We start from the raw sequence: 11,177 nt of genomic DNA, 5'->3' as shown, positions 1-11,177 counted from the left end.
ATAGACATGCCCCTTATATGGCATATATTGCTGAAGCTGCTGCTTCCTTCGGAAAAAGCCTCTCCGCTGTTCATGTTCCAACATCCTCACCTCCTTCCCACATCACCGTTTATATTCTTGCTTGGGCTGAAGGAATAAAAGATGAACAAAGTACTCAATTTGCCTCCCTCCAGCTTTGGGGGTAGGATTGGGTGTTTTCAGGATTGTCACCTCCTTAGAAGATGTGAAGTCTGGAGCCCGGGTGAAGAGCTGAAAGCTCCACCCTGCCTCTCAGTTCTGCCATAGACTCTTCTCTATTCTCTGGTTTCCAGGAGGTACAGTTTACCATACTGGTTATCGCCTACTCATTGTTGATGATGGTTTTGTCAACTTGACTGAGTCTGGGAACCACAGTGCCAAGAATTACCTTCGGTGTTTTGACTCAGAGTTGGCCAAGAGAGGAATTTGGGTGAGATGTAGAAGGGATATCTGAAGCGGAAGCCATTCCTCGCCTCTACTAATGTGCGGCCTGCATACCCAGAGGCTGGCCTTGTGGACCAGTGGTGCAGTCTTTCCAGCAGGCACCTGACTTGACCCACAGAGGTGGTAGTCGTGCAGAGGCATGGAGCTGACCATTTCATCGACCTTTCCACGTCATTCTACCGTGGTGGCTTCCCGGTTTCCCCAGCAAGCTCTGACTTTTCTATTGCCAATTTGGCCAGCTGGTGAGTTACTTTTTTTTTTTTTTTTTTTTAATCTTCTAGTTCCCCCACATATTTGTAATGTGTATTCCTCCCATAATCACTGTATTCACATAACATGTGCAGTGGCTCTAAATTCCTGACTAAACCCTGTGAATACATTGTTGATTTTTCCCCTTTTCGATGTGTGTGTGTGTGTGTGTGTGTGTAATTTTTTAGGTATTTAGGAATAGAAAATTTGATAATTTTTCTTTATTAACTCAAAAAATATTTGTTGGATGTTTTTAACGTGACTATTTTAATTGATTTTTTTCAGAAGGTGGTAACCTTTTTCAGTCAGCAGTTTCTTCTTTACCTCAAGTCGTTTTTTTCCTATTACAATCTTTAGTACTGCTTTGTTTATATATTCTACTTATTTACTCACCCCTTAAACTGCATCAATTACTATCCTATGACCTTCATATCGATCACCCGTTCTTTCTGCATTTTCATTTATGTCATCATTTGAATTCTGACAACTTAAGCTGATGTTTACATCACTGATTTTACTTTCAAAACCTTAATGATTGCCTTTATTGCCTCCTTTTAATTGTGGTATTTATTTACTTTGTTAAGTTTTTGTATCTCTTCCTATGCTTTTTCACTTTAGCTTGGTATCTAGTTATGGCATTCTGCTTCAGTTGTGTTGGGTCTTTTCTTCCCAGCACTATTGAGAATATTAGATGATGTCCTGAATATTTTCTTCTATATTCCTTAGTAGATCATTCTTAACATATACTTATTCTTGAATTCTCTCAGAAGCTGTTTTCCTTTGTTCTAGATTACATAACTAAGAAGAAAAGCTGGGTGACTGTTCCTGATTATTCTCTGTTAATTTGTATCGTGGTTGACGCTGGATCTTAGATATAAAGCTGGAGCACAGGTTGATATGCATGAATCCCTTTCTAATTCCTATCAAATGCATCGGCTGCACTAAAGTACTCTTCTAGCACTTAATATATCTAATGTAATTGTTAAAAGCAGGGTTTTGGAGTCAGGCCCCAGGGATTTGAATCCTAGGTCTCTCATTGAGTTTGTGTCTTATAATACCATCTACATCAAATGGCGACTACTGTGAAGAGTAAATGAATTAATTCAAAGTATTTAGAACAGTATCTGAAACAGTGATCATTTAATCAATATTAGCTATTAATTACCTCCTCTTCCTTATAAGTAATGTAGTTATTTCCTCCTACTACCCTATGATTCTTAGATACTTTAAACGATTGAAGTCCAGGTAAAATTACGGCTCTCAGCGTTGAAGATTCTTTCAGTGTTTATTTTTATCTAGCATTTTAAATATACTGATAAAAAAGAAATGTTTGTTTTCTGTTTCCCGCACTCCTGTTTTCTGAGAGCTGTTTTAACATAGATGTAAAAATATAAGAATTAGTTTACTTTTTAGAGGTGGTTACATATTGTCTAATTTCTGTTGACTTTGTATAGTGTAATAGAACCTACAACAAACGGCTACTCCTGTGAGGAGTAAATGAATTAATTCATACGAAGTACTTAGAACAGTATCTGAAACAGTAATAACTTGATCAATATTATCTGTTGATTACATCCTCTTCCTTATGAGTAATGGAATTATTTCATCAATACCTGGGAGTAGAGGAAATGATTGTCAATTTTCTAGTTGGTATAGAACATAAAATTTTATCCAGGGGCCAGGCTTTGGTTGAGGAATCATGTCTTTCCATTATTTTGAGTGATCTCATTTTCACAATTTGAAGCCTAGGTAGGCTTTTTTTCAATCTGTTTATGGTACAAGGTTTGCTATCTGTCTTGGTTGCTGCTGGTTGTGAGTTTTGTCTTGTTTTGAGTTTTCATGGATCTTAGATTTTTAAATTGGGGGGGGGCTGCTGCGCTGGGATGCTGCTGGTTAGATGCCATTTATTATCAGCTGCCTGGGCTGCTAATTAAAGAATTTCAAGAGGTATTGTGAATAATTGAAATTCTACCAGTATGTAATAAAACAAAATCAGTATTGTAATACATGTATCCAATAATTTCATTATGTTATTGGATAACATAATAATCTATGATGTATAGATTGCTTCAAATAAGATCTGTTTTTTCCCTCACAGTACATATTTAATAGGAAATGTATTTAATAATTGATATTTAGATACTAATGCTTAGTAGGTGACTATTTTTGGCTAAAGTGAATCATTACATCATATAACGTTATAACCATTCTCTTTTTTTTATCATACTATCTCCTAACCTAATCGTGGTTGCTACCTATCTCCTAATCAGCAGTGGTTTCTGCCTTCTCTATTTTTCATTTGTTTTTAAATAACCAAGTAACTCCTGCACATTTCTATTAAATTGATCAATATTATAAATAGCCAAGTTCATTAATGAAACACAAATATAAAAATAACAATGAGTTCTATTTTAACTCACATATTTGTGGTGAGAAATTTAAAATCTACTCTCAGCAACTTTCAAGTATATAATACATTGCTGTTAACTGTAAGTCACCACGTTGTACAGTAGATCTCTTGAACTTATTCCTCCTACCTGAAATTTTGTATACTTGACCATCATCTCCCAATCCCGCTGCCCCTGGTAACCAACCTTCTACTCTGTTTCTACAAGCTCAACTTTTTTAGATTCTACACATCAGCGAGAAGATGTGATTTTTTGTCTTTCTCTGTCTGGCTTCTTTTATTTAACATAATGTCCTCCAGGGGCATTCATGTTGTCACAGATGACAGAATTGCCTTGTTTTTTAAAGGATAAATAGTATGCCATTGTGTATATATATACACCAAATTTTTCTTGTCCATTCATCTATTGATGGACGCTTAGTTTATTCCATATTTTGAGTATCATGAATAATACTGCCATGAACAGGGGGAGTGCAGCTATCTTTTCGACGTACAAATTTTATTTTATTTTTTTTGGCTGTGTATCCAGTAATAGTGGGATTGTTGGATCCTATGGTAGTTATATTTTTATTTTTTTTGAAAAGTATTCATACTGTTTTTCCTGATGGCTGTACTAATTTACATTCACACCAACAGTATACAAGGGTTCCCTTTTCTCCACATCCTCATCAATGCTTTTATTTTGGTCTTTATAATAATAGCCATTAGAGAATGATAATTAGGTTTTAAACCTTACCCATTGCATGCAAAATTGTAAACCAACTATTAGATATATGTTGTATTTTTTTTTTGGTAATTCTTCAAATCTAATCAATAACTATGTATAAATTGTTAACTACCTCTCTAAAAGCTCAATTTAGCATATTTTAAGTAATATTTACTGATAACTTAAGATTTAGCTTGCTGCATTGAAGAAGAAAATCCAAACTAGAAACAGGGCCAATCAGTTGAAAACACAAAGCAAAGAAATCAAGAAATTAGTGTTGATTAATGATAATATTTGTAGTATATCATATGCTAAAACACTGGGTAGTTCAAGACAATTTTCTTTGAAGGTCTGCAAAAAGAAAAATCAATTTTCTAAGACAAATCTGTTGAAGAATGAGCTTTCGTGTCTAAATTGAAATAGGCAATCTTTTTTCTTTTCTTTTCTTTTCTTTTCTTTTCTTTTCTTTTCTTTTCTTTTTTGAGACAGAGTCTCACTCTGTCGCCCAGGCTGGAGTGCAGTGCCGCAATCTCAGCTGACTGCAAGCTCCGCCTCCCGGCTTCATGCCATTCTCCTGCCTCGGCCTCCCCAGTAGCTGGGACTACAGGCTATTTTTTCTTTTTACTTTTAACTTGCTCTAGGTATTTTTAGAGTGGCAGAAAAAATATATATTAATTTCACCTGCTTTTTGGATTGAGTAAATAAATAAATAAATAAATGCAACTTTGGTAATTTATAAATATCTTATTATAAATGTATTTTATTTATAACTTACCAATTTTTAAATTTATTTAAAGTCTTTGAAGTTGTTTCTTATGAAATTTAGATAAGAGGATGAAGAATGGAAAAAGATGGTGAGTTATAAAAAAGGGAGAGAAGGCAAAATGTGAGATAGGCAGAGAAGAATAAATCATGAAAAAAAGAGCAGAGACAAGAAGGAAAAGAAAGGACTCTTTCCCCAGAAGTAAGGACTAGGGAAATAGCCATCATAAGCCAATCTAGCTTCTTTCCTCCACTGTTGCTGTGTCAATTGTAACTGACATTTTTCAGACTGACTTGCAGACCTTAGAGGTTGTAGCCTTTATTCTTTCCTGAATTCTCACTGAATAGGCTCCTGTGCAGCCTCTTCCCTTCAGGGCTGGCACTGATGAAACTTCCTCGGTGTAAAAGCTTCTAAGCTTTCTAAATGAGAGACTTCTGTTCTAATGACATAATCTCTCAGGTGTTCTCACCAGTGTTAATTCTCACCGGGAACAAAGTCCTTCTCCGTCTTTGTTACCCATATTGTCTCATTTGGAGTGAATTGAAATTGTGGCTAACTGTAAATCAGTAACTGTAAATCAGTAACCTGTGCCTCTCTCCGTGGAGTGTTTTGTTCTTTTCAGTGCTGTAGTTCTGCTTCCTGATTCTGCCACCCCAGGGATTCTTCACCGTTGCCTGGTACTCAATACCTAAACACTTAAGTAACATCCTCTATCTTTGAAATACTCAGACTATGTCTAGCTTGGATGCCTTTTAGAGATTCTGCTTAAAGAGACCATCGATTTTTTAAAATATACATTTAGAATACCTCAGAGATAAGTTTCAAAGCATTTACATATGTGCATTATTCATAATAAAATAGATTTGTAATTTATTTGGCAAAGTATGATACAGATTCACAAACAGTATAATAATATCATGCTGGTATAAGAAAAAGATTAGCTAAGTGCTGCGAAACAAAAATAGCATTATGAGAAAAATGTAAAGTGGAATTCGTATCTTGAGTTTTGAAACTGGCCAAGGTGCTAATATTTTTGTTTTATTTTAAAGAATGTTTATGTTACACCCTTATTCAATTCACCTGTATAGCTTCTAAAAAACCAGATTAATTGTGGTAGATGATGATGAAGTACAATAAACTTCAGTAGTAATTCCAGTTCCTACTGAGCTGGATGTGGTATTAGAGATTTAATAAAGATTTCTTCCTCTCTTGAATATGTATGCGGCACATAATGAGATGGAGAGGCAAAGCTAACATTAATATCTGGTGTTTAATTTAACTTTCTAGTTCATTTGTTGAGTACCTGTGCTAGGTACATGGAATCCAGGGTGAATATGGAATGGTTTATGCCACTAAGTAGCTCACAGGAAAGTGGTGAGGAAACAGAAATGAATAAGAACTTATATCAAACGAATACGCTCTGTGTTTTCCAAACAGTAAAATATCAAGACATTTAATATATTTATATAGGTCTGTACTGTCACAGATCTCTTAGTTTAATGGTTGGTCCGTTACCTTATCTTTAGGAAACAACCTTGCTTATGTGTAGGTCCCAGGTATTCAAATCATGTAGGCCATGGTCCCTGCTCTCAAGATACCCTAAAGGAAAAAGAAAGTAGAACAGAGACTATAGAACAAAATGCCTGTATCATCATAAACTCTCCAATTATTTTCCATCTGTAAACTAAGCTATCTTAATGGTTTTCTATGGAATTAAAAAATGTATGTATGTAAAGCCTTTGACATATGTCTTACATGGAAAAGCAGGTAAGAAGTGGTAGCTGTTATTATTTTAAGTGGATATAAATGCCACAGTAACACAGAAGAGAGAAATTTGTAAATCAGCTGTTGGGAAACAGTGGAAGACTGCAAGGAGGAGAATTTGACTGGCCAAGCTTGCTCTACCAATTAGAAAATGACAACAAAAAGTGCAAAGGACATTCTTGGTAGATAGAAGCAGTATGTGGTAGACAGAAGCAAGGACACATGGCATTTTAGAGAAGTCATGAGTGGCTTGTATGGCCAGAGAGATGGAGCAGTTGGGGGTTGGAGACAATTGGTGAGGGATCCTTTTGGATAGTTAGGCATTGGCTGGACAGTTTGAACTAATCTAAGAAATGTGACTGATTGAAGGCATGGATTTTAGAGTGAGAGTGATTGGGTTTAAAACCCAACTCAAACCTCACCAGCTGTGTGATGTTTGGAAGCTGTATCCACTCTCTAAATTGCAGTTTTAAATCTGTTAAATAGATACAATAATATTGCTTAACTCACAGGATAGTTGAAAAGATACATGAGATAAGGTAACATAACAAATGTGTACTACATCACAGTTGTATCCTTTGTTGAATGTTATTAGCCTGAAAGTTATCAATATCCACAGAAAGATTTAAGCAAGGGAGAGAGATGATCTTATTTTAATTATAGAGGGTTCATTGGATGAGCATGGAGATACTGGATTGTGGTTAAAGGGCTGCAGAATTTGAATGTAGGGAAAGAAGCTGAGATGGCTTTTGTAGGGTGAGAAATGAGGAAGCAAAGTCATGACTTATAGACATGAGAAAGTGGGAAGATAAAGGGATTTTAAGAAGGGCGAGGCCTTAAATTTAGTGGCTAATTTAATAGGGAGAGTGTCTGAGTGAGAAGGGGAAGTGGAAGCTTATTCATGTGTTTGACTTGGCTGACCGAAGTAAGTTTTGGAGTCTTTCACTGATGTGGAAGATCTATTAGAAAGTTCAGCAACAAAGTAAGTTGAGGAGTGGAGAGACAGGGGATATTCAATAAGAAATCTGCAATAATTACTTGGAAGCATTTGGTCCTAGTTCATTTTCTGTTGCTTATAACAGAATACCTGCAACTGGGTAACTTACAAGGAAAGAAAATTTATTTCTTACAGTTACGAAGGCTGGGAAGTCCCAGATCAAGGAGCTGCATCTGATTAGAGCTTTCTTGCTGGTGAGGAGTCCATAGGGTCCTGAGTCAGTAAAGGGCATCATATGGAGAGAGGACTGAGCATGGTAGCTCAGGTCTCTCTTCCTCTTCTTATAAACCTACCAGTTCCCCTCTTTGATAACCCATTAATCCATTAGCTCATTAATACATTAATAAATGAATGGATTAATGCATTCACGAGAGCAGAACCCTCTTGATCCAACCACATTTTAAAGGCCCCTACCTCTCAGTAATGCCACACTGGGGATTAAGTTTCAACCTATGGTGAAGGAGACAGTCAAACCATAGAAGAAGCATAGGTTTAGCATCAACAGGAGTTTCTAAATAGAGGTAAAAAAAAATATGAATCAGCATGTAAAGGACAGTTAAAGCCTTGGAAGAAAATGAATTTACTCAGGAAGAATAGAGAGATGGGAAAAGCTGAAGACAGGGCCAGGTGTGAAAAGCATCAGTGAGAGTGTAAGCAGAGAAAATCCTTTGAATGAAACTGGGCAGGAATGGCTTGAGAGGCAGGAGAAAACCAGGCTACAGTAATACTGCAAAAGCATGATGAATTTTTCAAAATGGTTAAGGGAAATTCAAATGCTCAGAAAAAGGATAGTAAGGTAAAGTATCAGAATTTTTTGCTGTGGGAAAGAGAAAACACAGTTCAAATAAACACAGAAAAATCGAATTTTATCTCATGTGACAAGAAGTAGAATTAAAATTGCTCTGGGGTTAGTTTACTTAGTGGGACTATACAAAACCATGATAAAAATCATAGTTGTTCCTACAATGAAAGTCTTCCCACTTAGCTGGCTCATCTTGTAATCTACAACTATGGCCGTAATTCCACATAGCACATGCAAACCTTGACTTCCAGACACAGAAGGAGGATGATTTCTTTCCCTGCCCAGTAGACTTTCTCTTACACTGTAGTAGGCAGAGTAATCCCCCCGCCCACTGACATATCCACATCCTAATTCTTGGAACCTGTGAATGAATTATGTTGTGTGCAAAGCTGAATTAAGGTTGCAGCTAAAATTAAGATTGCTAATCAACTGACCTTAGATTCAGAGTTTATCTTGGATTATCCAGGTGGACCAAGTGTATCACAAATGACCTTAAGAGGGAGGTAGAAAAGGGAGAACCAGAGAGATTGCAGTGTGAAAATGATGTCGTCCTATATTGCTTGTTGTGAAGATAGAAGGATGGGGCAGGCATGAGACCAGGAATGCAGGCAGCCTCTAGAAGGTTAAACATAGCAAGCAAATGGATTCTCTCCCAGAATCTCCAGCAGGAATGGAGCCTTGCTGGCATCTACATTTTAGCCCCGTGAGACCCATTTTGGACTTCTGACCTCCCAAACTGTAAGATGATGTGTAGTTTTAAGGTAGTTTGTGATAATGTGTTACAGCATCAGTCCCCAACCTTTTTGACACCAGGGATGGGTTTCGTGGAAGACAGTTTTTCCATGGACCAGGGCAGAGGAAAGAGGGGGATGGTTTTGGGATGATTCCAGTGCATTACATTTATTGTGCACTTTATTTCTGTCATTATTACATTGTAATATATAATGAAATGATTATACAACTCACTGCAATGTAGAATCGGTGGGAGCCCTTAGCTCATTTTTCTTGCAACTAGACAGTCCCATCTGGGGGTGCTGGGAGACAGTGACAGATCATCATGCATCAGATTTTCAGAAGGAGTGCATAACCTAGATTACTCTCAGGCACAGTTCACAATAGGGTTTGTGCTCCAATGAGAATCTAAGGCCGCCACTGATCTGACAGGAGGCGGAGCTCAGATGGTAGTGCTTGGTACCTGTGGCACTGGTGGTACAGGTGGTAATGCTCAATACCGATCTGTGGCCTGGGGGTTGGGGACCCCTGTGTTTCAGTAACTACAGAAAATGAACACACACCCCTTTGGTAAGAGTTGCATTGTGGGCCCATGCCTAAAGTATTCACTTCCAAGGGGAATTGAATTTCCTAGACAGGCTGAGGCTGTTATGAAGCATATGGCCCCCTGATTCCTGAAACTGTCTTGGGGATGAGAGGGAAAGGCTGTTGGATAGGCAACAAACTATCACATTCAGGCAAGGATGGAAAAATTGTCTATTAAATTTGACAGTTTGGAGGCCAATAATGGTATATATAGAGAAAATTCAGTGGGCAATAGGAAATTGGTGGCTGACAAAATAAATTTTTTTTTTTTTTATATGGAGACTCACTCTGTCACCCAGGCTGGAGTGCAGTGGCCGGATCTCAGCTCACTGTAAGCTCCGCCTCCCGGGTTTACGCCATTCTCCTGCCTCAGCCTCCCGAGTAGCTGGGACTACAGGCGCCCGCCACCACGCCTGGCTAGTTTTTTGTATTTTTTAGTAGAGACGGGGTTTCACCGTGTTCACCAGGATGGTCTCGATCTCCTGACCTTGTGATCCGCCCGTCTTGGCCTCCCAAAGTGCTGGGATTACAGGCTTGAGCCACCGTGCCCAGCTGACAAAATAAATATTTTAAAGTAACTTATACCTAAATAAAAGGCAATATAGAAACCTAATAATTTATATAGAAATAAAATTGTTTTATGTTTTCTTTTAATATGGGTGATAATGGAAATCTTTTTATGTAGAAAGAGCCAGAGCCAGATGGAAACAGGAGTGAGTAAGGTAGAAGATGAATGATTGAGGATCAAAACTCCCTCAAGAGATTTTATTTGACCAAGTATATCCACATTGTTACTTAAAAGCATATGTTTACTTCCTGTAAGAAATCTGTAAAAATCATTTTAGAGTATGAATAACAATCTTCTTACATGTTTATTATACAAATTTTGATTTTCTCTGTAATGGTAATTTGTAAAATATAGGTACAAATTTTACAGTTCATTTATTTATATAATAATTCTACTTGTACCTAGCATCAATTCAGTGAAAGCTGTGATTAAGAGGTTTCACATGTATGGAGCCGGAAGCCGTTATCCTCAGCAAACTAACACAGGAACAGAAAACCAAACAGTGCATGTTCTCACTTACAAGTGGGAGCTGAACAATGAGAACACATGTACACAGGGAGGGGAAAAGCACACACTGGGGACTGTCAGGGGAGGGCGGGGGAGGGGAGGAAGACCATCATGATAAACAGCTAATGCATGCAGGGCTTAATACCTAGGAGATGTGTCGATAGGTGCAGCCAACCACCATGGCACATGTTTACCTATGTAACAAACCTGCACATCCTGCACATGTACCCCAAACTTAAATTTAATTAAAAAAGAAAAAACGTTTCAAATTATAGTGTCTGCTAGAACTGGTGATGTCTTCCTAAATACAGCTTGAAACTTCATAAAGGAGCTCTCCTGAGATTTCTTACCATGGAATATCTTCTATTTGAAATCTCCTCTAATAGGATATTTTGGTACTTCAGAAATTCACTCTCTTGGGTTCACTTCAAGAGGGGCTTTATACTGATGACTGTCTCTGGGGTAGCAACACTTCTGTTGTTGCTAACTGGGTGGAGTGACCAGCCTGGTTGCAATCCTACATCTATGATTGTATGACTCCTGTTCTTTAGCATCATTTTAAACCAGTTTCTTGAATTAAACTTTTCTTTTGGAATGAATGAAGTAGATTTTCCCCAGGGTTATTGTTCCGGGTT

The 11,177-nt window shown here is 37.5% G+C and overlaps 1 long non-coding RNA gene across 1 annotated transcript; it reads left to right on the top strand.

Annotated features, from left to right (window-relative positions):
* The first annotated feature begins 9,755 nt into the window (after window positions 1-9,755).
* On the top strand, window positions 9,756-10,795 carry LOC135968161 (uncharacterized). The gene is made up of 3 exons (XR_010582707.1): window positions 9,756-9,999; window positions 10,153-10,244; window positions 10,441-10,795. It is a non-coding gene; the product is annotated as an uncharacterized lncRNA (long non-coding RNA).
* Window positions 10,796-11,177: the final 382 nt, after the last annotated feature.

Source organism: Macaca fascicularis, chromosome 18 (assembly GCF_037993035.2).
Source record: "Macaca fascicularis isolate 582-1 chromosome 18, T2T-MFA8v1.1".
Classification (NCBI taxonomy): Eukaryota; Metazoa; Chordata; class Mammalia; order Primates; family Cercopithecidae; genus Macaca; species Macaca fascicularis.
The sequence above is the reverse complement of the archived record's forward strand: the minus strand, read 5'-3'. Positions and strand labels throughout refer to the sequence as shown.